Below are 1092 nucleotides of genomic sequence, written 5' to 3' on the forward strand. Positions count from 1 at the left end.
AATATGTCAATTTCGGATGAACTCGTGTGACATTTCTCAATTATTTTAGTATGGCAACAAAAAAGTTGAGCGAATGTGTTCATTCGCCAGTCACAATATGAACATGGCGAATTTTCGCCTAAAACATTCGACTCGCCAATGCATTCGCTTCGCCAGTGACAATACCAGCAATAAGCAAAGAAGGATTACCAGAAAAATCGTTATTTTTGTGGGAGCAATCGCTCTCATCGCGAAGAAAATGCTCAAACTACGCACGCAAGACAGCAAATGAAAGAAATTGCAGAAAGGGTAGATGAAAAACTAGTCAAAACAAAAACGTTCAAGCTGATCTAAAAAAAGCTTTAATAGACCCCAAGCTAATAACTACAACAATTTAAATAGAAGCCTTCTTTTAAAATCCATCGTTCACATCCGAACAATACAAACAAACGTCATGAATACTAGTGGTGGTCACAAGCTCAAATCTTGCAAAAAATTGAACATTAGCGACCGAAACTATTTCGTAAGAACGAAAGAACTATGTACCAACTGTTTGTCACATGCGCATACCCTAAAAGATTGCGAAACCAAATTTAATTGAGTATACTGTCATAAAAGACATCATTCAATGTTACATACAAGTATAACAAATTATTCCAGCTCACCCCAAAACACCGCAAACATTAAAAGAGCACCAGGTTTATTACGACAACAAATTCAGAAAATTTCCAAGAAGCACCATGATGCTCAAAGGCGTTGAGAATTTCATATCACTGATAATACTCGAAAGTATTCAGAGAGTTTCAAACACACTTCTCAAAAGACTACTTTCGGTTGGATCTTAAGTGGCCTAGTTACGGGGCCAGTTACTACTTATATTCAGAAAATTTGGTTGTTGAAGTTTAAGTGGATTAGGAGAGTTGTTCATTAAACTTGTTATAGGGCGGGGCCCTTTGCTACTGTGATCCTTCGTACCAAATTACAGCTTTACATCTTAATTTTATTGCTTAGTTATGTCCCTTTATATGTTTTCGGTTCATGGCTATTTTTGGCCGTGGCAGTGGCTAAGTTTCATTGAGATACCACAATTTTCACTCAAGTTACAGCTTGCAC

This window comes from Bactrocera latifrons, unplaced genomic scaffold (genome assembly GCF_001853355.1).
Source record: "Bactrocera latifrons isolate USDA-ARS-PBARC rearing strain unplaced genomic scaffold, ASM185335v1 scaffold_1298, whole genome shotgun sequence".
NCBI lineage: Eukaryota > Metazoa > Arthropoda > Insecta > Diptera > Tephritidae > Bactrocera > Bactrocera latifrons.